The sequence below is a fragment of the Lagopus muta genome, chromosome 15 (genome assembly GCF_023343835.1).
Source record: "Lagopus muta isolate bLagMut1 chromosome 15, bLagMut1 primary, whole genome shotgun sequence".
Lineage (NCBI taxonomy): Eukaryota > Metazoa > Chordata > Aves > Galliformes > Phasianidae > Lagopus > Lagopus muta.
In genome coordinates this window covers 13,660,636-13,686,863 of record NC_064447.1, presented here as the reverse complement: position 1 = coordinate 13,686,863, position 26,228 = coordinate 13,660,636, and the positions used below count along the sequence as shown (strand labels likewise).

Here is a 26,228-nt window from a genome sequence, read left to right as displayed (position 1 = left end):
TCTGTTTTTCCACTTAAGAAGCTGTGCTGATTTCTTTATGCATGCTTCTCATTTTTCTTCACATATCGTATGGTCAGGACAAAAATGCTCACAGCAGGAATTGATTACTAGCCAGTCACTTCAAGCTATGTGCTCTTCCTTCCTCATAATTATCAAATAACTTTCTTTCCTTTTTCTTTTTAAAAGGTTTCTACCAGCAGACAACAGCTGGGGTTCTTATTGCTCCTGACTAATCTTGTTTTGTATTATCAATGCACAAAGCAGCCCTCTACTACCTCAGTGCTTCTGTGTACAGAAGCTCTTGGGCAAGGGAAAAGGCAAAAGCAAAAACATTTACTAGCACCATTTACATTTGCTTCTCTTTAGATTTTGATCCTGCTTTTACAATTAGACTCAAGTGGACTAAGAGAGTTGGAGCCAGGGTCAAATTTTGTCGTGTTTTTATGTAGTGCTTTACAAAATGAATTCCTAATCCTTGATTCTGACTGCATGGATCATCTGCCCTAAATATAACAAATATTAAAATTCAGGCTTTGCTGATGTCAAACAGAAATGAGAGACTGGGAGGACGAGCAGAGTTGAGTGACCTTTCCATGTAATCCCAGGTTGGATCTATAGATTAAATATATTCTCTTCAAACAAATCCATTACCATGAAAACCAAAATCAGCCCCAGTTCTTGACTGAAATCCTAATGCTTATCTCTTTCCTTTTTTTTCCCCTAAAGATTTTTCTTCCATTTTTCCTCTTCCTGTGGCCCATGGCAGAAGCTGAACTCCAGCTTTGACAGCTCCAGCTTTGACAAGTGAAGCCCATCAATGTGATTGCAAGATGGAGAAAGATATGTTGTTTATCTGAAAAAATATCTAAGAAAAGGATAGAGAAATCCAAATTTCTGCATCCCAGCACAGCCAGAGCATTGCTGTGTTACTCTGCTGCAGTTCCATATAAACACCCACAGGGTTTGTTTGCAATGCTTTCCTGGTAGAAGGAGATTTGAAGTTTCTAGCCCCAAGATTAGAGTAGTTTCCATAACCCTCTGAATGCAGCATAGCTGGCAGCTTTGAACTTAAAGTTTAATCTTACCTGAAAGGCCGAACTTCCCAGTTTGGGTTGCCGTCTTTATCTCTTGACTACTTGTCCAGACCACTGATGTGACTTGATATTCACATTAGCTTGCATTGCACAAATGGAGAACACAGCATAATCTGCTGCAGAATGTACTTGAGGCATTGCATAACCTGGCTGAAGTGAGGCCAGATGTTTACTGAAGATTTATATCCTTGATGCTTTGATTTGACATCGGTGACAGAGTAATCCAGAAAAGTGCTTGCACTGCAATCTCTCTCCATTGCCAAGGATCTATAGAAAAGAAAGAAAGTAAAAAATGTAAACTAGGACCGCAGCTACACTGCTGCTTCCCTCAGAACTGCAGTAATGAGGTCATGCTGCGCCATGAATGAAAGCTGTAAACCACCTTCCATGGAACAGTAGGTTACCAGGTCAAGTCCAATAAGTGCTAATGCACAGCAATTTTTTACTGTCCCAGATCCAAAGCGTTATGACAGCAGAATCACAACTGGGATTCAGAAGAATAGAGGAAAAAACCCCAAACATTCCCTTGCTGGCAAGGAAAGGTAAGAAAACAGTGCAGAAGCACAGGATGCTCTGCCTGCAAAAATAGTTATTCGTGTCAGCTTCTTTTGACTTACTCGTTTGCCCTCATCTCCAGGTTGGATGTTTAGAATCAGTGCCCACTGACACTAATATCAGCATTGAGCCTTGTTTTGAGGGTATCACATTGCAGTCACTGATTAATGCCTCTCTCCTATTAAATGCTTTCATTCTTTCAATGGGAAAAGTACGATAGGGTCTATCACAGAGGTATCTGGGCTTTTATCCTCCTTCTGTCATGAGCTCAGAGGCAACAGCTGAGAATAGAGAAATGAGCCATAAAAAAGGTGAGCAAAGGATGGCATTTGGATCACTGTGCGTCAGAAATGCCATTCAGGACCAGAATATTGTCTTCACTCAGCAATGACATCATTTTGTCAGTGTCTTCAGTGTTGCTTTACTGGGCCCATCAGAGCTAGCTGGACACAGCACTGCTCATCCAACCCCTGTCAATCACATTCTAAAAATAACATTCAGCTGTCATCAAGTTATTGGAATTCATGACTATTTTATATGCTGCCCACCCTGCCTGTCTAACCCCCACATCGTGTCCTAGGTGACACCAGAGATTTCAGGTTCATACTGAACCCCAGGGACCAGATAACTCTGGATGATAACCATCATACATGTACACGAAGGAACAGTGGAACGAAGAATTAACGAGCATCTGCCACCGTGGCTTGGTTTTGTACTGTTTGCATTGTTTTCACTGTACCAGTTTCTGCACTGTCCTGCCCTTCACCAAACCCCGTTGTTGTGGTTTGCAAAAAAATGTGTCTGACTTTTTCACTCCCATCCCTCTGGATTCCAGCTGGGATCAAACACTGAGCATAGCAATCACACACACACACAAACTTGTCTGTTTTTGAGGAGTAACACTGTAGATATTTTTCACTAAGTATTTTCTGTATCATAGCTTAATATAACAACCTCTAGTGAGAGATAAGATACACATAGTGCAGAGCCCCTGGTGTTGAGCATAAATCCAGCACTGGCTTGCAATGCACTAATGAGCGGATGGGAGCCCACCAAGGGGTTGCAGCCTCGGGGAGAAAAGGAGGATGCTGAGAGCAGCTGGAAGGGACAAGCTCCTTCATGAAGCACGTAGCTGCCATGGGGACGAGGCCTCATGGAGGGCTATCTGCATCACTCTGATAGCATTCCTTTGGGTTTTGGTTGCATGGGACCTGCATGAAATCTAATGGACACTGGCGTGCCCCCCTCCCCTCTACTGCAGCTTCCTGAGGATGGAACCAACCCCCAGCAGCTCCTGCTGGTTTGCATCTCACCTGAATCCCACTGAGGTTTGTCACAAACCCCAGAGCTCTCAGACACCTGCAGAGGAGGCACTTTCTATGCTCAGCCAACAGCAGATAGCCTAGATGATCTTGCCAGGAGCAAAACTCTTGCTAATTCTCCCATCTCGCTCCCTAAGATATCAAAACAAAGTACCAGTGCAGCAGCTCACAGAAGAATGACAACACAGAGAAATTTCTAAGGTGGTGGGAAAAAGACTCTAGGTTCACTTAAACAGCTTCTCAATTCCTGAAGGAGATACAGCATGCAATTCTGCCTCGGCAAATTTACACTCCTTCTTCCCCCTGTGCCCTTGGTGAGCTATATAAGGCAGCAGCAGGTTTGTCTGAAAGGCACAGAGGATTTGTACCCAAATTTTCCTTCCACATGCATTTGTAAGACAGTCTTTGAACAGATACTGTCAAAATTTATATATTTTTTTCAATTCTCTTGTCTTTCTTTCTTCTTTATTGTCTCTGCAACAGCTGGCAGTGCTACTGCCAGATGCCACCAAAGTCTACAGATCATCAAAACCAGGCCAGCCCTCACCCTAGGCTCGGAAGAAGGATGATGTCTCAGCAGCCATAGGACACAGAGGGAATGAGACACAGATCTTGCCAGAAGTTGAAACTTCAACGAAATAATCGCTCAACTAGCAGACATACACACTTTCTTTTTCTTTTTTTTTTCTCAATTGTGTTCTTTGGTGGCAATTCATTTTCTCAAGCAACTGTTTGTGTGACTTTGCACACAACTTGCAGAATGTGTCTAAGCTGTACAGACAATACAAAAGGTGGGGCTTTCCAAGTTCTGTCTAAAGTCAGAAAAGAGGCTCTAAGAGTCCTTCTCCTTATGTTACTTTGACACAGCATCCAGCCTATGAGATAGACATTTCCACATTGGAGTCTTCTCACCCACCTGTCTAGGTTAAAGCAGGCTGCTCGAATATCCAAAAGGATGCACACCAACATGATATCCCTTCTAAATCAATCAGATCAGTGGATTTGTATCCTTTGGTATGAACTCAGAGCAAGGCTCAATCGCCCCTATAACTACGCAACCTAACTGCTTCTCTACCCCATTAGAATTGGCCTGGTTACACAGCAGTGTGTCAAAGCTACATGATTTTCCAGAAGCTGATTTGAAGTGACGTCTCATTTGCACTCTGATGTGTCTGCAAACATCCACAGGGTAGTGGTGGAGCTGCCCCTTTGGATTACAGAATCATAGAATTGCTCAGGTTGGAAAAGACCTTACAAATCATCAAGTCCAACCTCAACCTGACCATACTACCCTAACTCTAATAACCCCCTCACTAAGCCCCATCATGGAGCCTGAAGGATGGCAGAGGATTGTTTTCTCAGGTACTGCCTATTCACTGAGAGCTAAAGCTGAGAGTGTCTGCTAATCCATCTGGGAAAGGTAACAGCTAGCAGCCTAAGCCAGAGCTTGAATGGAACCTGGCCAAAGTAATCCAAGCCAGCAGGGTCACTGGAACCCAACACGAGCTGTCTCTGGGGACTGCTGTACTGCACACATACTTGGATCTCAAAACAGACAAGAAGGCTCTAGAGGGGCATGGATCAGACCAGCTGAGCAATACTGGGAACTTGAGCACTGCTGCAAAGCCAAAGCTTTTTTGTCTTATCATTAAAGCAAAACAGTGCAAAATGACAGAGAAACTCTGATCCAAATCAATATTTGGAAGAAACTGTCAACAGAGAACTTAATATATATGCCAAGCTTCCCCTTAGGAGCAGATTGATTTTGTACAGACGTTCCTGAGTGGGAGATGCATCCATAAAAACACGCTGTCCCTGGATTTCACAGCAGCGTAGGATCTCCTTACTGAATTAGCTTCCAGGCACAGCTCAATTCTCTCCTCTTCCCCTGTGGCCAGTTCTGAGCAGCTTCCCCTGCTTTGTCTCCGTAGGGGTTAATTCCTCTCCGTTACGCAGACGCTGGGATTGCCCTGAGACTTTCCACAGTAAAAAGTGGAAATGAAAAGTAGCTCCTTGCATGATTTGTGGAAAATGCAAAATACAATAGCAATAAAAATAGTAATGAGCTCATTAGAATTGAAATGTCTCATTACTACTGCAAATGCCAATCATATACGTGGCCAGGTTCCTGATGGTGCAGGCAGTCCTTTAAACACTGTCCTTCCTTGCTCCAGGGATACAAGTCAGATATAAAAGCACATAATCCTTCCTATTCCTGGGCTGCTCTCCTTCCCTTGGTTCCCAGAATAGTGTGGTGCAGAACGTAGTGCCTGGAAATGGGTAGAACACAGGGCCAGATGCTCACTAGAGGCAGCACAGCAGAGCAGTCCTTCCCCTTCAAACTTACATTACAGCAAGAAAATGGAGAACTACTGGAGAACTACTGGAAAACTACTTTCTATTGGCAAGAAATGGTGTGAGCACACAATGGGAAGATGCACTTGGAAATATTTTAAGCGGGAGAAAAAGAAATTTTCATCAACATACTACTAATGTATTTGCAGATGAATGGCATAAACTGGGATAATAATGCAGCTTCAGAAGTTTTAGGCCAAGGAGTTGGAGCTCAGCACACACAGAACATTCCTGCTCATTGAGAATACCTGTCTCCTCAGAAGGGGGATGAGGGCATCCGCCTGCAGCTGGAGCACAGCATCCTCTCCTCCCTCCAGCCAGGTGGTGGGGTTTCCTCATTTCCAGTGGCTTGGGCACAGAGAGCTGAGAGCACACTGCTGGGGGTCATCCTGGGTGAGAGGGCAGCCTGAGGATGGGATGCAAAACTGAGAGCTGGCATGGGAAGGGAAAGCATGGTGCTGGCAGCCCAGCTGCCTCCTGCAAGGAAAGTTTGGCCACCAGCACTGGGTTCTCCACGCTGCATCGCCCAGGCACAGTGTGCCCAAGCCCTGCTTGAGAAAATGTGCCTTTCACTCCCTATTAAAGGTCCATATGTATACACCGCATGAGAGCTAGAGCTCCTCATGCCAATGCATTTATCTGTGCACAAAAGAAGATGATTATCTTCATTTTATAGATCTGGGATTATACTTCTGAGACCAGAAAAGGTCCCAGGAGAAGTTTGGCACCTTCCTCCTGGCAGCAACCAAACTAAGGCTTAACCTTTGCTGCTGAGTCAGGCACAGAGCTCTTAGCCTGCACAGAGCTTCTCGCGGATCGCTCCTCTTCTCAAGGTGCATTTATGTGCCTAAGGAATCAGACTCTACAGGACCTGGATTTTAAGGGACCTCTGCAGCACTACAGTCCCTCTGCACACACACATCCCTGCGTTGTCTCCGCAGTGGTAATGCTGCAGTGGCAGCAGAGCAGGGGGCTGAAACCTCTGCCCCCCTCAGGCCTGGCTGTAATTGCCAAGCAGTGCCCCTGAGTACAAAGTTCTTTTATCATTTGTAATCTAGGCTACTGGGATTGTGCAACTCCATCAAGATCTGCAAGGTAATAATGAGCGACGCTCTTCAAAAATGTACTTAAGGCTGAAAGTGTTTAAAGATGCTCCAGCCTGCAATTACCTATTACTCACTGGTGCTCTAAACGGTTCATTTTTCACATCATTCCAGGAAGTTGTAACTTCTTAAAGCAATGTTTCTGGTAATTATGGGAGAGCAGTGACAGCAGGCACAGAGCATTATCTAAGGCTGCAGCAGAGGCAGAAATGCCACCTTCTGCAGATGAGACGGTAAGCGTAGGAGCACAGCAAAGCCATGCAGCCCCCAGTCTGACTGATTGGCCTGGCAGTGCTGGGGCCATTGGCCACTCAGTGGGACACTGTGTCTGAGCCTGGCAGTGGGATGGCTGCAGACAGGGCTGGGAACATGACAATCTGCAGGATGCAGCCAGCTCTGCCTGCTGCAGTTGGCCTGGGAAGAAGGGAAGGCTTCGGGGGATGCTCTTTTAGGCTGTCTAGTTTTAATTTTGAAACGCAGACAAAATTGCTAAGGCAGCTGAAACCTCAACAATCTGCCTGCATGTCTGCAGCACTGCTGAGAGCTGCTTTACTTACTGCATTCATGCTTTGTTCTGATAAATACATCACTTAAAGGAAGAAAAAAAAACACAAATAAAAAAGAGCCATAGGCCCTTGGGACATCTCCTCTGAACCAGGCAATGCAATTGCAGGACTAAGCACTGCAGCTGTCCCACTGCCTCCTCATGTAACCCAGGGCAGGGAATGATCCCTACCAACGGCTGCATCAGGCTCATTGATCGGCATCACATGAAAACCAAAACTTCTGTGGATGTGAGCTGCCCTGGCTGTGAGCTGCCTTGCTTTGGAAACACACCTGGCATACACGGAAAGCAGGAGTTTTGCTTCTGCTGCAGGGAAGCAACTGATGGCACAGTCACATTTGGACTGGAGGAGCCATCCAGAAAGAATGCCTGGTTCCTAACACCAACTCGGCTCAGCATGCAGATTTGGAGCTGCTGGTATCGCATCTGTTGGCTGAGAAGTCAAAGGCAGCAGCACGTGAGTTGATCTTCATTTTCCCCTAGGGAGTTTAGAAACATGTCCTATCCAGGTTGTATTTTTCCACTCCAAGCGTGTCTGCGATGCCTCATTTCCCTGTGCTCGTTCCCCTGGCTGAAGTGATGGGACCACATCACCCTGCACTCTCCCAGCCTTGGCTGGGCTTTCCCAACCTCATCATGCACGCACACCAGGCACAGGTGCTGCTCCACGTGCCACAGATGCACCATGGATGCAAATTGTTTCAGCACACGGGAGGCCAGCAGGACTTCAAGGCCCAATTTGTAGCTCATAGGAACATCAAAGGGCAAGTCCCAGTTTCCTGACGTTTTCCTCATCTCTCTATCTGGGGTCTCATCACAGCTGACTTTCCTATGAGCAAAGTAAGCACAGCCCAGGCAGTCCAACTTCCTCAGCACCCAATTGGGCTGAAGCAGAAGAATTGTGCAACATCTTCTAAGGATTGATATTCTGGGGAGGAGAAACATCACCTCTAGGAATTCAGCTTTATGGGATACTCTAATCCAGAAGAGATAAAAGCATTTTACTAATTACTGCTGGGTTTTGTTTCTTTGAAGAACTGGGTTAAATCCCTTTTGAAACTAGAATGCTGTTTGTGCTCGTCAGATGTATAATTTAATTTATTTAGGAATTCTTTCTCTTTCAGGGTTTTGTTCGACCCATATCTGTGCACTTACTCCTTTCTTTTCCTCTCTTTTCTCCCCAAAGATAGGAACTTTTGCTTTACTCTGCATTTCTTCTCATTATTTAGCAATAAACATCCTTCAGTCTATGCATCTTTTTTTTTCTGGGGGTGGACAAGGCGAGTATTTCTTTCTTTTTCCTCTTGAAAATTCATTTCCTTATTATGAAAATAAAGTGTTCCTTTTTCTTCCCAATTTAATAATCCTGAGGTATTAATTTGAGACGCATGTTTACTGACTGAAACACGTCTTCATGCTACACTGGAGAGAAAACTCAACATGTACTTTGGGGAGAAGAAATCATTGGAATCACTATACTACAATTTATCTGCTAACCACTGCTATGCAACACTGCAGAAGCAAAGCAAATTGGCCTGAAGGGGAACTTGGGAGGTCGTTCAATTCATATTACTTCCTCAGGTCAGGATCATCAGCCTACATCTTTCCTAACAGATGTTTTTCTAACCTGCTCTTAACAACCCCAGTGATGCCACGTGCACAGCCCTCCGTTGCCATTTCTATGAATATTTCACTGTTCTCATTGTTAGAAAGTATTTTCAAATGTACAACCTGAATTTCCAGAGAGGCAATTTGAGCCTCTGACTTCTCATCCTATCCACATATATTTGAACTTGCAAGTCCCTCCAGCTGAGGGAAACGGTCCAGACAAACCCCCAGGAGCTCTCAGCACTTGTGTTGCTCTGCAAATATAGCCCAAATTTTGAGAATCCCACCCACTGAGAGCTACTCCCAACATTCAAACAAGATCAGAGTTGTCAGCCCATGCCTGACAATTATTGAGGCTTTGCTGTGTCAGTGGAAAAAAATGCCTCATCCATCACACACAAAGTCACACTGCACTTAATTGCTCAGCTCCCTTCTCTCTCACCCCACTGCTTGGCAGGACAATGTTCTCCATCTCCGCTCAGGTTCTGCACTGAGATGTTTGAATATTAACTGAGTCCTTCTCCTGCACTGAGAACACAGCTTTGGATGGGGTATTATAAATTAACTCTTTGTTCTGCAGTATACGACCTGGAGCTTGCTATGCAAATAAAGAAAAGCACTGATTGTCTGTCTTGTTTCTTATCTGTAGGATGGGAAAACATATACTGTTATGGAGAATTCTGGCAGTTGCTGGGGGTGCTTAGCTTCATCTTTCTGGCCCTCTGGAACAGCGGCAGTGGCTTTCCAGACATCTGCTAAGCAGGGCAGAAAACAGCTGGGGCACAGCTATTTTGCTGCTCCCAGCAGTTGCAGCAATTTTCTCGCCCCTAGCCCTGGCTCTATCTGGTTATTAATTTCTGCTTTCAGCATTGTTATTACTGCTACTATTCTAAACAACAATGGGACAAATTCCTTCTCAGAAACAGATTATTTTTTTAAAAACAAATGTTACTACATCCTGCAACAGCCAGAAGAGAAATGCTCTCATTGTATGAGTGGATAGAATTCCTTCATGCTAGATGGTGGGCTGCTAGGAATGACACTCAAAATAAATCGGGAGTCTGGATCAGACAACTCAGGGAGCCACTGGCTTGGGCATCTGGACATGTTGGCTTCTCTATTCCTGGAGCAGTAGTTGCCTCAAAGGCACAAGCCCTAAGAACATGGGGGTCCCACAGTTCGACTGCCCAAACTGGCAGGAAAGCAGGGAGGATCTATCAGACCACAAATGGGCAAGGAATTGAAAACATTTTATGACTGATGCCGAATGATTGTGCAGCTGGCCTCAGGAAAATTAAATGCTGAACAACAAAACACCATCATTTGGGGCCAATCAAAGAGGTCTTGCTCAGCACCAAGACGAAACAGTTTTGGTTTGTTTGATCCTCTTAAATAAAAAAGAAAAAAAAAATAGCACCAACAGATTTGAAAATGGGGCATTTGGAAGGAAAAAAGGAGAGAGAGAGAGAGATGAGAATACTTTGCTTTCTTTACCAAGTTTGATCATTTGGCAAAGCTTACCTCAAGACATTTTCAAAAAGCTGCTCAGTTCGTCTCAGTGTGCCCCATGCCTGGGGCCACAGCACCTCATCCCAGCCAAGGGAGCAAGAGAGCTTGTGCCAGGGGAGGTCCTGGGGATGGATGAGAGAAAACATGATAAGGAATGGTGCAGCTACATCAGCGCGCCTTAATGTATGACTCCACCAACTCCTGGTCGTGTCTGGCAGCCCTGCAATCCTTCAATTATTTGGGTAAGGTCTCAGGTTCCCAAGACTGAGGTTTTCCTGTGCTCAGCATCAGAGAAGTAACAAAAGAAGTCCCAGCCCTAAAGAGCTCACATTTTGCTTTCATTGCCTGTTGAAAGGAGCCAAAGAGCTTTGGCCTGGAAACCCCAAGACATCTCCAAGACAACATCCAACTTCTGCCTTTCTGCAAGGCACGAATTGTGGATGCTGCACGACTGCAATGGATGCTGTCAGGCTGGGGAGCTGGACAGACCTTGTCTGGTGGAAGGACCACTTGTTGCCTCTCCTTCAAGAGAAAAGGCAATACAGGCTCTTTAAAATGAAGCCCTCTAAGTCACATTCCATCAACATATCCTATAAGCACAAAATCACCAGGCAGTACAAGGAGCTGTACACCACAACACAAAAAACTCAGAACTGCCCAGCCAAGAGAAAGCACATAGCAAATAAATGGTAATGTCCACTGAAATTATTTACAAACGATCACTGACTTGTTTTGCTCCTTGCCAGAGTACCACACGGCACTACCTTAGTTCATCCTCCAGCAATGCACCACACAAGGCAGGACTGGTGACAAAATAACCCCAACACAACAGTAAAACCACTCTCACCTTAGGTGCCATCTCACCTCACAGCCCCCCAGCTGTCTCTGGAAGATGCCAGTGCCCGGTTCTACCCTGCCAGCAGCCTCCCCAGGCAGCCGAGCCCTGCAGGCAGAACACAGTCACCTGCTAAGGGATAATTTAGAAACTTGTTCCTTTCTGCAAACACCTCAGACCGTGGGGGGCACCTGGGCACTCTTAGGTGCCTCTTATCTCCCCCACAGAGGCAGAGCCATGCCCTACTGTGGCCTCTTCCACCCACTCACTGCATCACCCCCAAGAGATCTGACTTCCCAGCTTTCTTGAAACCAAAGTGTTTAGCAATCTCTTGTAAATACTGAAATAAATCTAATTATTCACATAATTGGGGAAAAGAAAGCCCCTGCTGTTTCCCAAAAAGCAGGCAAAACAACGCATTGCAACAATGCGAGAGAAAAACGTGTTTGCCATCCCAACCCCATATGGAGTTTGTTAGAAAGCCCCTCAGTTCTCTTCAGCCTGTTGCCAGCCCCACACCTACGTTCAGAAAGGCACAACGCAGCAGAAAACCAAAGAACCAAACCAGTGAACTCTCCAAATCCAAACACTGCTTGGGCAGAGCAAGGTGTCCATCAGTTGCTTGGGACAGCAGTGCAGGTGGGACGGGGTCAGGGCAGATGGGCTGCTCTCCCCACACACCACCCTGGAGCTCAGAGCTGACAGCAGGAGCAGTGCAGTGAGTGGCACTGCTTGGTGGCATCCCAGCAGCTCAGTAATCAATGGGGAGTAGAAATTCCTTTGGCTGCCAACCCCAAACATGAACTGCAGGCTTGCAGGTCCCTCATATATGCAGTAGAGGACACAGAGCAGAGCACAAAGACTTGCTTTAAAGTACTTCGTGTTATCAGATCTTCCCTAACGTGCACAGGGAAGATGGATGTCTCTGGGTCTCTGGCTCCTGGTCCTTCCTCCATCTTTGTGTCTCCTGCCTCAGTTCTGCTCTCTGTATCTCACTTTCTCTTCTCTTGCCCTGGGGTTCCCTGTTCACCTGTCCCATCATGCAGGGACAAGCTCTGCAGAGCGCTGTGCTTTCCCAAGGGAGCACATCCCTGACCCCTGCCAACCTGCTGCAGACAATGAAGAATACTAAAACAATATATATTTTTTTCCTTTTCACCCTTCTTAATGGCTTCTGCTGTCCTACTTCCCCATCTGAATGTTTGTGCCCATAGGTGCCTTCATGGATCCAGGGCTGTTCCCCGGGTCAGGGCAGAGGGAAAAGAAAACCCCAAACACGCTCCTCTATCAGGATCAGAAGGCAGGAGGGTTCTCCCCAAGCAACTCATGGGGCTGTGCATCAACAGTTAAGCCATTCTGGGAGGCAATAAGGACACGAAACTCCCTTTCCCAGATAGGGTGAGTCAGCTGGGTTGCAGCTTGGTGGAGCCATGGAACTCAGACAGTGCAGTCATCTCTGCAGCAACTGCATTAACTCCTTGTCGCTTGTTCTCAAGCCCAGAAATAATGAATAGGAGCTATAGAACATAGTAAGTTATTATTTGCTTTTTTTTGTTGTTGTTATATTTCTGTCAACACAGCCACCAGACAGACAGATTCAAGGAAGAACTGCCCTGGATGCTCACCTTCCAGCAGAACAGAAGGTGCCACATGAGCGGCCAGCTGAAAGCAAAGCTGACAGGTGAGCAGTTGGGGCAGTTCTTCTTCGAATCAGGGCTCGATTCCTTTGCTGGCCACCGGCCTGAGCTGGAATTGCCAGAGCAGGCCCACGTTGGCTCTGTGCCATTGCATTCAAGGCTGCAGACGTGTTCATCGTGGCTCAGGTCAGTTATGTCAAGCCTCAGCCCGCAGCAGCTGCAGGGGAGGCAAAAGCCTTTTCCTATTGCGCAAGGCAGAGATGTCAGTGCTGCAGTCCCGACGTAAATCAATGCTGGGAACTTGAAATCAAGACTTTCCTCCAGTGATGAGTAATCTCTTTGCATAATTCCCCTCTGCATGTTTTGGATACAGCAACATATTGTTTCTCCTCTAGCGGCAGATTTTGAGAGCGTTTTGCTACCAACTCAAGTCTAGTTGGGCTTCAAGTCTGCTTCATGATAAATGAAAAAATTGCTCATATTGGGAGACTTGAAAAAATATACAAATGTTTTTGGAGGAATGAGTCTCCCTTACTTTGAAACATATGTTTCCTCCTTTGTAGCTGTTGTGTCTTTGTTGGATTTTTTTTCAAGCTTCTTAGCAAACGTTGCCACGAATGTTGAATGCGGTTCAAGCAAAGAGAGACAGCAAATGCTTTCAGAAAGCCCAGTTTTAAAAAGTCATCACGGTTGATTCATCATGGTAAACACCTGATTTATATATCTACTGTCCCTCAAATGAGGGCATTACCACATTGCCCGAGACTGAAATGCCCAATAAAAACAGCTATAATCTTGAGTACCAAATGCTGTCGATGATCTACCTACCATAAACTACTGAACTGGTCATAGAAAGGTTTGCTATGATGACTCATTTCCAGGAAAGTTATTAGCTCCTCAGCTGAATTTTAGGTGGCAGGGGGGAGAAAATGTGCTAAATAAGTCAAATAAATACTACAAATTATTCATCCTCTTCTGACATCTGCAGAGATGACCACCAGCTGCATCCTCCTCCCTCGTTCCCTCAGGGGAGAAAGCAGAGAGGCGAAAGTAGAATCAGACTTCTTGGTTCCCCTGGAGCAACAGTTATTAGTGCTTCCCCAGAGCAACCTCCTGCCACCAGGATGTCAGAAGAGGTCAGTCATGTTCAGGACTTTACAGCTAAATGCAGATCCAGTTCAGGAAATGGCATGTGAGCAGAGCAACTCATTCAGATGGGAACAAACAGGGATTTCTGAGCCTCCTCTGCACTGAGTGCTGCTCCAGTCCCACTGCCTGCAGTTCAGATTTTCATCAGCGGAGATGAAAGCCTGACAGTGATGGAGCTGTCAGCAACAAACTCCCACCTGCACCCACCTGCTCAGGCTGCAGCAGCCCTCTTGGCTCTGGTCAACACACAAGCAACTGTAAAATTGGTCTGTAAAATTTTCAGTCTTCTGCAGATTCAGTCTCTATTGAGACATCTGTTACCTTCCAGGATATGCCTCTAGGAATCTTTCCTTTAAAATTGTTAGAGATTACATCTGACAAGGTTTAATGGGCCAGCACAGGGTCTGTTTTGTCTAAATCCATTAAAAACACTGGAAAATAAGACTTAACATTGTGGTCCAGCCCAGGCTGATCTTTGGTACAGGAAACACTGTTTCCCAAAACTCATTTGTGCACAGCTCAACACAGCATGTATCCTTTCCCAGCTGATTTCCCACCCCCTCTGCTCCAGATCACACAGCTGACTGTGGGCTCAGTGAATCACAGGGATGTTCTCTGTACACAGTTCCTTTCTGAAGAACACCGCCTCATCCTCATTAAAAACAGCCCTGCCATCATTTGTTTTCTTTCTGCTACCCATATGCTCCTGAGCACCTTTATTAGAAGCTTCGAGCTTGGAGTTAAGAGCTAATTAAACTGACAGTGCTGCCTCACTGCAACTCATTGCAAAACAATTCAAATTCCATTTGGTCTAATTTCTCGGCAGTGAAACCAAGCAGTGCTGGGGAGAGGAAGATACCTGCAAAGCACAGCAGAGTTGCACGCCCTCACTGCTGCTGTGCACGGTGCTGCAGGGCGAGATGCAGAGCATGCTGGAGGGGAAGGGTGGGCATCAGCTCTGTGCCCTGCAAAGGGGCAGTGAGGCTGGGGACACAGATGGGAGAATCTGCTTGAGGTAGGAGCAGCCTGACTAACACTGACCCAGGGAACTCGGTTCTTAATTTGAATTGGGAAGAGAAGTGGCTTTGGGTTTTTTTTCTTCTTAACAAAACATTTAAAATCATGGCACTCAACATCCCTATTTTTTTTTTCTCATTAAAGTTATTTTGCATTTAAAATGACATAGCACGAGATCTTTGAGAGGCACACGCAGGACAGCTGCTCAGCAGTCACCTGCTCAGGTCACCACGCTTTGCTCACAGCACTCGCAGCTCCACGCAGATTGCTTGTGAAGCCAACAGGAATCGAGTCAGCCCTGACACTTGTTTGTGAAAATGCAGAAGGACATGAAAGCCATACCCTCACACCGAGCTCATGGCCAGGCTGGGGCAGCTCTGTGCCAACCCGAGCAATTCTATGATTCTGTGATTCTTGCTCAAGTTGGGATGCAAATTCAACACCTCGACTCCCTTTTTGTTTGCATCAGAAGACGTTTGACTTAAATTTTTTAAAACCCTCCAACAAAGCAACATCCCCATTTCATTATTTCTGCCTCAGACAGCTGAAACAGAGCAGGAGCTCTTCACACCGAACAATCCAGCAGAGGACAGCCCTGCTGCTCAGAGCATTGCATTGCATTGCATTGCACTGCACTGGATGCAGCAAAATGTTCATCAGAACCTCCCAGCAACTCCAGGAAAGTGCTGGCACCAGCACCACGGGGCCCTGGCTGTGTGCACCTTCAGAGCCCAGCTCTGACACAGCCTTTGCAAACGATCCGCTCTACTTTTTGGGAAACAAACCAGTGACAGAAATCATTCCTAACTCCACCGAGCAAATCACCTCTTGTTCTCACACGCTTGGCTGCAAACAATGCAGACCTTCGCACAGAGGGCTGTCCAGGACCTGATGTGACCAGCAATGACGCTCTCACCGCTCACAGCTTTTGAACCTTTGTGTTTAATGACCTCCACCAGCACTGCTGAGACTGGCAGCGCAGGTGGGATGGGTGCTGAGGAGGCTTTACATCAACACACCACATCCCTCAACGCTGCAGAAATCACGTCGGTGACTAACCTAACTCCATCAGCTGGAAATTCAAACCATTTGCAGGTTGCTTCCAGTTTCTGCTTTGTTAAGGTCACATTTTTTTCCGAAGCATTGATTCATAGGAACTTTCCATTGTGCTGTCTGCCACCAATCCTGACTTATTAGCATTTTTCCACAGTCAGAGATGAGGAATGGGAAAAAATTCTGCCTTGCCCTATTGATACAGGATAGTATAAACAGGTAATATTCTATTTTTATCTCATACCAGAGATCCAAGCCTAACAGCCTGTAAAGCTACAGGTACCTTTGCAACTACAGTCACTAATGTATTAGTGAGCAAGCAACTGGAGCCTAAGGAAACAGGCAGAGAAATAATGACTGGGAAGGAAGGAGCACAGAAGAATGGTACTTTCCTGTTCTCACCCTGTATGTGACTAGCTTGCCCTATATCATAAATGCGATATCAGTGCCTTACTGCAAAAAGATTTTTAACCACGTTGCTCTGTAGATTCTATGAATTTCTCTTTACAATCATCACCTGCTCAATCATTTAAGTAACAAATCACTGCAATGATGCATGGCTTAAAAATGCTCTGCTTTCAGGTTACAAACGTAGGGCTTGAGATGCAAACCAGGGTTTTCTGCCTGACCTCTGCCTCGAAGCCTCAATCCTCCAACACTGCACTGGGGATTTCTGCCCTTTGAAAGACTGCTCTGATGAGCAGCAGCTGAGTAATGTGAAGATGTCAGATGTGGTGGAGGTTACTCACTACAAACACAAGTCCCCCATAAGTCCAACACACTTTCCTGATTAGATAAACCTATTTCTTCTTCGATGGATTTTCAGAGATGCTCATCAATAATATGTGTACCTATGAAATTCTAAGCACAGAAGATGAGCAAGTCAACTGGGAGTCCTGACACTGAGCAGGCAGCGTGGCTTTGTACTCCAATGCCCAGCAATGGCACACAGCAGTTTTTCTATTTCACCCAAAGGAGCTCTGTAAAATTCAGGGAGAAGAAATAGAAAGGGTGAGGAAAAAAATATCTGTCATTCATGGGGCAAAATTGCTGCTAGACAAATTCACCCAGCTCACAAGATTACTGTCATCATCTTCACTACAGCTTTTTTTTTTTTCCCCTCCTTCACTACGTGTGTACAGAGAAGAGGAGCAGAATGATGGAAGATGAAGTAAGAACAATTTGAATGACAAATTCAGTAGTTATTACATAACCAGCAACTTCTTCAGAACTGTTTAGGAGCAAAATTCATCTTGTATACATAAGACAGGTTATTTCAGCATGGGACGGAACCTATTCTGCACATTTGGCTTTGCTAAGACATTTATGGGGGAAATTGGAATTACAATTCAAACAGGAAAAGAAAAAGACTGAAAGAAAAGAACCCTGGCTAATACTATTCAAAATTTAGAGCAGTTCCAGAAAATTTTAAAAGTGGAAGCTGATGAAAATGAAAAAACCAAGCTTTGAATGTAGTAAACGATGCTTACTTGATTACACCCATATGCAGTCACTGATGAGATCTTGAGCAGAACTGATGAAAAATTGGATTGTTTACATGTATTAAACCAAGCAAATGGGAATCTGAGCTGAATGCGCCAAAAAACCTTGAGAATAAAAATGCTAGCAATAATTGCTACATTTTATGTGTCAATGGCATGCCAGCGAGGCTTCTGCATCAAATTCTGACCAATGGAAAAAAGGTTGGGTATGTGAAACTGTAATATCACTTATCTACCAAGCAGGACACCTGATGACTGACAACTTTAATTTGAGCGTGAAATTGGCTGACTAGCTGTTGAAACATCCATCCCTTTTGACAGGGACAGGAGCCTCCAGATATTTACCACTAGAAACTTCCAAAGTCAACTGCCTGCTGTACTCATCTTCATTTCAAGCAGCAAAGAGAGAGCCTTAATCCGAATCACAGCTCTCCCTCGATGAGCAGGGCAGTGGTCTTACGGCGTGGCTGTCACACACCACTCCTCTCTCTATAGAAAGGTCTGTGTGCTCAGGCGACCTTGAAGCACTGGGGAGCTGAGTACCCAGAGGGCAGCGTGAGGTCTGTGTGGTCAGAGTGTGAGCTGAATCCAAAGGAACAAATTAATATGGAATAAAAAAGTGGATCAGGATTGTAGATTTGCAGCCAGAGCTCAATGGGTTGTTCATGACCAAGGGAAACCCATTGGAGAACAGGGCTTGATCTCACTGCTGGGTTGCAGGTATGTCACCTCACGTGAACAGACCATAGATATAACCAAGTAATGGGGCTACAATCCACGTTACCATACAGCCCCTACCTCTGCTCTGCACTGAAATTTATCCTCCCTTCTTCTCAAAATAAACACCAAATATGAGAGAGAACAGCCAAGACAAGCATGACTGCTGTACCATACTGCTGAGTGTTACAGTGCTGTCTGCCTGCACAGCAGAGAGATGTCAGTGTGGAACATGCTTGGTTGGTTAGGATAAACCAACTGCCCTTTCTGTTGTTGCTGTTGCCTTTTTTTAAGCTGTAGTCTCACCAGTACAAAGACCTAACATCAGTTCCGAACCCTATTACATTGGAACGCCTTGATTTATTTAGGAAACTCATTAGTACTCATTTAATTATTCTGATTTTGATATTTGCCATCCACTCTGGGTTGGGGGATTGTTTACACTAAAAAACAATTAGAACAGAAGCCAGACAGCAAATTCTAAAATCCTCCTAAGTCAGCCTTGGGTTGCAAGCTGCCGTCCTTCAGGTCTCACTGCTACCAGAGAAACCAGCTCCAGTTCCACTGGCCTCATTGCAGCACCACGTGCATGTTTGGCTTTTCCTCCAGTTTGTGCTGGTCAAGGAATTCCTGAAATACTTGGTATCACATGGAAAGATGTGCACACAAAACACCCCTCCATTCAAAATGGGCTTTCTATCAACTGAAGGCTGAGTGACCGACACAGACGTCCCGTAGAGATGACATTAAAACAAGCAACAGCAAAACCTCAAAAAAACCCTAAAAAATATCTGCTCCCCCCAGCTTTATTATGCACTTATGGCTCTTACGATCCTATTTGGCATTTTGCTCCTGGTTCTTCGGCTGCCTGGTGCCCCAAAGCAGCTGCAGGGCAAGTTGGCTGGGCCAAAGCAGACACCACAGGACATGAACGCTGCTTAACTCCTAAAAATACCATCTAAACAATGGCCTAAGGGAATGGCAGAGTACATATGAAGCCTGAACAGTGCACTGATTTTTGGATTGCAACAGAAGGCTTCCAAGGAATTGAAGGATTACTGCTCATTTTCATTCAAAAGGAAAAAATAGAACTGATGAGTATAACATGTACATGTACAGTATGCTGAGCGCTGCATCAGCCCAGACACTATTAGCACATAATTAATTAAAATGGCTTGGCACTTAGGCTTATGCTACTGACACTACAGGAGCTAACGCTGGCCCACTTTTTACTCTGATTATAGCCCACATCAATAGGATGGACACATCTGAAATCACTTCTTGCTCTTTCTTACAGTGTGTGCCAAGAACAGGAGAAATTGATGCTGTCATAGACTGCATCTCCAGCACTGCAGTGGAGGATGGGAAAAGGACAAGGAGCATGCAGGCATCCTTGGGTGGTGATGCGCTCCTGCAAATGAGAAAGAGCCCCAGACTGCTGTGAGAGCCCTCTGATGGAGCAGCACAGGCACATCTCAGAGCAGCAGGGCTCTCACTTCAGAAAACGAAGCAGAAGAAGTACACGTGAGGCACGACGAAATGGGCAACAAAAACAAATCAGATTTTTGCAAACTTCTAGGAAAAATGTTTCTGCAAGTGTTCTGGATTCCTAACTTAGCAGTGCTAAAAAGCCACTGAATCAGAGTAGGCTTTCTTTGCCAGAAGAAATTTTCTTCCCAACTGCTGCAGACAAATACTGTAGGAATCCCAAAGGGCCCTTTCTCCCCGAGGTTTAAGGACGAGAGCTGTGCACACAGTGCTCACAGGTCCATGTGGGTAATCTCCCCCAGCTCCTTCAGCCTCAGCTGGGCTCTGCTGCTGCCTCAGCTTGGGCTCAACCTGAAGCATGAATCAGATGGTACTGAGCTCTGTGCATCTGCACAACACACTAAATGCAACTCTTGAGGATTTATTAGTGTTTCAGTGTCACCGAGAGCTGATTAATTATCAAGGATTTCTCCACAGCAGCTAAAGGGAGAGAATCGTGCTTTGAAGAACAGCATCATCCGCACCAGCTGAGTAGCAGAGAGCTAATTATTTCTGTCTATGTCATTGTTGCTGCAATCAGTGGGGAGAAGCTGGCATTTCTCCAGCTTCTAGTACTCTAAGGTAATAACAAAGTGTCTCAGCATGCGGTGTGTTCGAAGGAGATTTAATGTGCTTGCTGAATACTGTATTGAGTTCCTGATTTGTGTCAGCAAGACCTGCTAATTCATAAGAAAAAGTGTCATCAGAACTTATTTTACATACATTTAGACATGGGGAAATTACACCGGAGACAGCCTGAGTGTAGCCATTAGGACTTTGCTGCAGATCTCGTCTGCCTTGAAGGGTTGCTAAGGGTACAGACAGCTCGCTGTGCAGCAGCCTGCCTGGCCATAGCCCTGCAGGGCTCCTGCCCTCCTGCCCTGCTGCTCCAGCACAGAAGCTGCGTGTCTTGCTGCTCCTCCTGCACCCACTGCTGTGGCTGTGCATCCTGCAAGTTCAAACAGCTCTTGCAGCTCCCCTCACCTCTCCTGTTGCATCTGTAACAGAAGGCCTGACTTAGAACGTTTGTCATTTAAAAACTGGTCTCTCAAAATACAGAGTTCAACTGACGTTCCCAGATAAAATCAAACAGGAAAACTACTGAAACTGGTTCTGAGATGGAACAGTGCTTGGGTTCCTCGAGTGATGCCAGGCTCCAACTTGTTCTGGGGATGAGGAACAGCTGCCCCATGGGGACGGCTGGTGGGAGGTGGGGAACCACGCAGGAGGGCCGGCACGTGAATCCCTGCTGGAGCCTCCAATGCTGCAGCGTGTGTTTTGACACCACGAAATCCCAGAACCCTTCATAAAATATTCATCCCTTCTTTAATGCCGCATCTTCTAATTTTAAAATTCAGCCTCTAAATAATTTAGCAGACTTATGGAAAGAAAATAAAAGAAAGAAAAAAAAAAAAAAGCAAGGCTCCAGTGAACAAAATCCCCATCGAGGTTGCAGCACGGCTCCCAAATTAAACCCGTCAAAGGTTCCTATCATATTTCTCGAGAGAGATTTATGGCTGTGCCCGCTGCCTTGGGGCACTGAGACCTTTTGGAGCCAACAGATAACAGGAGTGGCCTGATGCAGCCAAAGAAGGGAAATGCTTATGGGAAAGGCAACAGCGTGAGCTGGGTCAGACCCCTCGCATCTCATCATGTCCCAGGGACCTCCTCATCACCCATTTGTTCTTCACTTTTATACACAAGAGGATGTGCAGACACGAGTTGAGGCCTCTTCTCACTACTCAGTCCGTAATTAAAGCATCTTATTTGGTTGAAATTTGTGTGCTTTCATGTTCCAGCTCTTGGGCTTTGTTATGGGCTTTCTGCGCCAAGCAAAGAAGCCACATTACATCCCGAACTTCCTTCTCTTCTTTCCTCATACAGAAAATGCTACCCTGCAGAATTAGCCCCAGCTGGGACGTATGCAATTGCCGAGCAGCACACAAATTCGGACTGATGAGAAAGATGAAATTAAAACATAACTCTCCACTGCCACGGCCCTACTTTCTGATAACAACACTGTGCCTCTGTGCTTCGCTGCTGTTCAGGGCCGCCTTCATGCAGGTTACCCTTCCAAAAGTAAACTCAGCAAACCTCTTGCTGCAGGAATACAGCGTGTCCCCTGGAATGGTACACGCGCCAGCTAACTTTCCCACTTTCCCTATTTAATTAACTTTTCCCCAATGGCCTCGCTGAAATAGACTTCAAAGTTCAAAAGGAAAAAAAAAAAAGAATTGTATTTTAATAATGCACTCGACAGAAATGGGGAAAAAAAGAGTTTTCATTATTCAGTATTGAAGTCATGGAAACTCCTGTGCCTAGAGGCTGTTTTGCCTTTTATAACATCAATAATTTAAAACTTAATTGTTGTGCATTATTTGGTTAAAGAAGATTATGACTCTAACATCTGCATTTATTTATCAGTAATAGTGAGATGGCTCTTCCTCAGCAAAAATATATTTGGAAATCCATTCACCCTGCAAACAAAATCACAAAGTAGCTCATCCCTAATGCTCCTATTTAAGGACCGAGAAATTAAGCCTCTCCATCCCGGGGTGTGATGAGAAATGTCTGTTTATTACCGAGCCATTAAGGTGACTTTCAAACCATCTGAAAGGCGTTTTTTGAGGGTAATGTCTGGGAATAACAACCCCATTACATCGTGCATATGCCAAGTGAAATCTCTTGTTTGTGTCTCCAAAGGGCAGAAGGGGTGTTTAAATGTCTTTCACCTATCAGAAGAAACCCAGCGTCCCTGGAGCAGTGTGGGCACAGAGGAAAGCACTCTGGCACAACAAGGCATGCGGTGGCACTGCCACTTGTCACATCTGAGCTGACTTTGCAGGCTGCAGGTTCCAGGTGCTGCTTGCAGGATGCACAGCCACCCAGCAGAGCCTCCGGAGTGCCCCAGAGCTGCATCAGCCCTCTGTCAGCATGCACAGACAAGGGGCAGCTCCCCACAGCTTCCTGCGGGTGCCACAGCTCAGGAGCCCACAGGTTTGCTCTGAAGCTTCTGCTTCCTCATCTGCCCCTTACACAATGTGCTCTGTGCCAGCTGATGGGCAGCCTGCACCAGGGCTCTCCTCCCTGTTCCCCTCAGCTTGTAAAGTTACATTTGAAAATCCCATCCTGTATTAATTATGGGGAATTTGGATGCATTCACCTTTTACAAGTGTAAGCTTAACTTTCCAAAAGCACCACCTGTGGACCTGCAAGTCCTCATCGTTCCCACACAAAGCTCAGATCATCATCACGGCAGCAGGAATGACAGCAAAAATTAGGAGGGAGAAAGGGCCTTTCAGGATTGGAGAGCAAAATGTGAACTCTACTGGGATTAAGTAGCACTGAAAAATTGTCTGCTGTTTTAAATCCAGCAATCTCATAACACAGAGCACTCCCAAGAGCCTCATCAGAGCAAATCACATTCAACTGTTGACTTAAAAAAAAAAAAAAAAAAGCAGGAGGAAAAAGGATTGTTATACCTTCTTCCTTTTACCAAGATGTAAAATAACGCAAAACCAGAGAATGTGGGAGGCACAGCTTTCAAAGCAAGTAATTTCCATGCTCAGCTCTCTGGACCATTTCTATATTTACACCCTTCTGAACTCCTAATGCAGAGAGGATAGTGCTAAGGACCATCAGCCCAGCACGCAGAGATGGCAATGAGAAAAACAATTTGTAACTTCAGAAAGTTTACAGGTTCAAAAGGACCACCAAGCCAGTGCTGTGGTTGATGTGACTGCAGGTCAGTGAACGCCTGCATGCAGAGCAGCCCACTGCCACACAACACACGGTGCTGCAGAGCTCCCATGAATGCAGATCTGACAGCAATTAGTCTCACTACAAAAAGCCAAGTCCCACTGAGCACAAGACTAAAGGTTGGGTTTTCTGAGGTTCCCAATGCTTGCTCGGGCATCTGTGCAGATTCAAATTGTACATTAATGAGATGACACGGAGAGCTGAAGTAACTGCCCTAGTGCAGGCACGATCCTGCTGGGGTCTGTTCTGTGCCTGGGGGAGCTGAGCTGCCCTCTCTCTGAAAACAGAGAGAGCAAATCCTGCAAGATACCCAACTCAGAGATTGAATGCAAGTTGACTGCAAGCATCCATAACAAAAATGAGAAATCCTCGGGAATAATAAATGCCCTTAATAATGCCTGAATCCCCATTAGGGAAAAGAATAGCCAGCAATCTTCCGAGTGGCTCATGCTAGAAATGTGTGGATGGTGGCAGTCTGTCTGCATGCAGACGGACGAATTGTGATTAATAGCAGAGACTCTGCAAACTCCATTTTGAAGGAGGATTTCTCTTGCTGTCTTCTACCTCCACAGAGTGATAATACCCACAGAGGTGTCAGCAGACAATCTCGCCCCTGGCGCGGCGCTAACAAGGGTCATTAAACTCTGATGAGCATCCATTTAAATCGATCTAAGTCAAAAAGTTGGCTTCCGTTCAAGGCAACCAAGTGAACGCATTGGTGGGAGGAGGCTGGGCAGCTGGGGCTGGGTAAGCTGAACACAGATGGGAGACAGGAATTGAGGGAACCTGTGCTCAGGGTTGTGCTGGGTAACACTGGGACCACCAGCTGCCTGTGCTCCCAGACATGGCATGGCAGCACCAGAACCTGGCTGCATGGATGCTGCCCTCCAAGGGACGGCACAGATGGGCGAGCAGAGAGCGTGGAGCCCAGACCAAGCACAAGCATGGAAAGTGCAATTCCACACGTGAAAGTCCAGAGGATCTGTTGCTCACAGCCTTGTGAAGTGCCAAAGTCCCACGCTTTGCTGCGTTTAACACAGACCTGCCTGCTAGCCACGCTGTGTTCCCTGAACATCAGCATTCAACACATCCCAAAGAAGCACAGCAAAACAGCCCTGCTAGGACACTTCAGTCCAGGAAACAAGAAACAATGAACACAATTCCAGTAAGCCAGCTGGCACTCTCCTGCATCTCTAGCGTCTCTAAAAGTACTTGCATGTGTTTAGCAAAGCATTTAATTTAGTGGAGCAGGGTGGCAATATTTACTCAGCTAATGCCTTTTTACTGGCAATAGCTTTTACTGGTGCAGGGCTCCTATCTTTTGTTTTTAAAGGCCTGTATGCGTGCATTGCACTCCTTGCTCTTAGGAAGGGTCCAAAGTTACATGAAAATAACCAGTATTCTTAAACCTGGGGGAAAATGACCTGCGTCCTGTATAACCAATGCTACTTTCCTGGCTGCAGAAAACACAGATTGCTTTAGAGTTACAGCCAGTCCATAATCTGCTGTATTTCACCTTACATTTAAATGCTGTATTTCACTTCACCAGATGTATCACCAGTCTCACCTGGTCATTTACAAAGCAGCATTTCACCATTCAATATTTGCCAACGCAAATCGCAATTGCAAGCAGATCATTATCTAGTTATTGCTATAGAGAGAGCAAACAAGTGAAAAAAGCCCTAAAATCCCAAAAGTAGATATAGAGGCAAGTTGAAAGGGAGACAGTGCTTCAGGACTATCTATTATGTTTGGTTCTGCTGACCTTTGAAAAATAGACCAAAGTCACACACGAAGACAGACCCAACTGTCACTGAGAAACCTTCTGCTGGGCTGCAGTGGGAACTAGATCAAGCTCAACACCAAATTCATTTCTAAGCTGTTTATCCTTTATCCCTTAGAATATTTCATGCTGCACCACATGGCTACCATAAAGTATTACATTTCCATTGGCTTGCATGCAGAGGTTGTGCATTAACTCTTACTGATCAGCCTCTGCTAAATGACAACGAGGGTGTTTTTGTTGCTAGGAAGGTCTGGAGGTACAGATCCACCACACAGAACTTCCACTACCATGCATCTGCCCTCCTATGTTTTATAAACTGGCGTGTTTCTTGATTTTATTCTTCTTGTCTAGTATTATCATTTAATATTTACTCTGCCACTTCACAGCTCATGAACCAGATAGCTCAGCCCACAGAAAATATAGTAATAACAAACTCCCATCAACTAAAGCCAGTTGCTTCAGTTTGAGTTTTGCTGGAAGCTGCGGAGCTAATGGAGAGGATTAGCTTTTTTTCCCCTCTACAGGTACTCATTTGAGGGACACTGATTTTCCCCCTGCAATTTCCTGGGCAAATGACACGCTCCTTGGAGAGGGAGGGTCTAAGCTACAAGAAAGATCTTGTTATGCCCTGGCTTCATAAACAGGAGCTTCAAAAACCAACAGAGCCTCATTATATATGGAATAAGCAGAAACACCATGAAGGAACTCACTGTCCCTGCAGACTCATGAAGTGAGAATGGGCACGATTTTCCAGCAGGTAGGAAGTCATTCACTGCCTTCAAAGCTTCTGGCTCCATTAAGATCAAAGATCCTGATGCTCAGCACCACTGCCTACAAATACAAACTGGGAATTGTAGGAATGCAAGAGACCTTTTTATACAGGAGCCAAGAGTCCTCCTGCGTCCAACTCCAGAGCACATCATCCTCTGGTTTTGACTTTTTGACTAAGGGGTTGGAAGAGGAGAGAGAAAGCTTCAGATGTGCAATAAATTATATTTATATACAATTACACTTCATTTTAGAATCCACTCAACTTACACCAAAATCCCTTGGCTGGGAACACGGAATGTTCTGCGTAATACACAAGCGCTCCAAGAAAAATGCAGCATACAAAGAGTAGCCAAGTTGGTGGTAT

General features: G+C 45.5%; 1 long non-coding RNA gene across 4 annotated transcripts in view; it reads right to left on the bottom strand.

Moving 5' to 3' along the window:
* The window catches only part of LOC125700739 (uncharacterized), a 104,506-nt gene that overhangs the window by 29,557 nt on the left and 48,721 nt on the right, over window positions 1-26,228 (bottom strand). For all 4 annotated transcript variants that reach the window (XR_007380041.1, XR_007380043.1, XR_007380044.1 and 1 more), the window contains exons 3-4: window positions 10,124-10,233; window positions 1,086-1,361 (exon numbers count right to left, since the gene is read on the bottom strand). This is a non-coding gene — a long non-coding RNA (uncharacterized LOC125700739). The remainder of the gene's footprint in view (window positions 1-1,085; window positions 1,362-10,123; window positions 10,234-26,228) is intronic.